At 53.2% G+C, this 667-nt stretch overlaps 1 protein-coding gene across 1 annotated transcript in view; it reads right to left on the bottom strand.

Moving 5' to 3' along the window:
- Positions 1 to 667, bottom strand: part of PLEKHG4B (pleckstrin homology and RhoGEF domain containing G4B) — a 62,002-nt gene that overhangs the window by 49,306 nt on the left and 12,029 nt on the right.

Genomic DNA, 667 nt, shown 5'->3' with positions numbered 1-667 from the left:
AAAAAAAAAAAAAATCACACGACTCTGCAGAGCTATGCTTCATGGAAGAGTGGCAATCCCAGCACTTAGGGAACATCTCTGGGAGCTTCTTCAGTAACCCAATGACGGCCGTGGCCCTGGAAGAATGTGTGGCCCAGGACCATAAAGGCCCCTCCTGGTACGGCTCAACAATGAACCCTGTACCTGACTTTCCTACATAAAGAAGCTAATGCAATTACTGGGCTGAACGGTGACCCCAAAAGACATGTCAGCAGCCCAACCCAGAACTTTGAACGTGATCTAATTTGAAAACAGGGTCTGGGCAAATGTTATTAAAGTAAGGATTTCCACGTGGCATCATCCTGGATTTAGGGTGGGCCCTGACTGCAGTGACAAGGGTCCTCACAAGAGAAAGGAGCGAAGGGTTTGAGATGAGACACACTGAGGAGGGGGCGATGTGGAGGCCGAGGCAGGGGTGAAGCCCTGCAGCCACCAGTCCAGCAGGCGAAGCCCCCAGAAGATGGAAGAGGCAGGAGGGGTCCCCGGGCCTCCCGAGGGAGTACAGCCCTGAGACACCTTGATGTGGACCTTCTGGTCTCCAGAAAGTGAGAGTCGACATGAATATGGAGCAGCCAGACCAAATCCCAACATGGGGGAAGGGGGAGGAGAAGGGAGGAGGGATATGAGG

Source organism: Carlito syrichta, unplaced genomic scaffold (assembly GCF_000164805.1).
Source record: "Carlito syrichta isolate Samal-C Ts95f unplaced genomic scaffold, Tarsius_syrichta-2.0.1 Scaffold315456, whole genome shotgun sequence".
NCBI classification, from domain to species: domain Eukaryota; kingdom Metazoa; phylum Chordata; class Mammalia; order Primates; family Tarsiidae; genus Carlito; species Carlito syrichta.
This window is presented reverse-complemented; position numbering and strand designations above follow the sequence as displayed.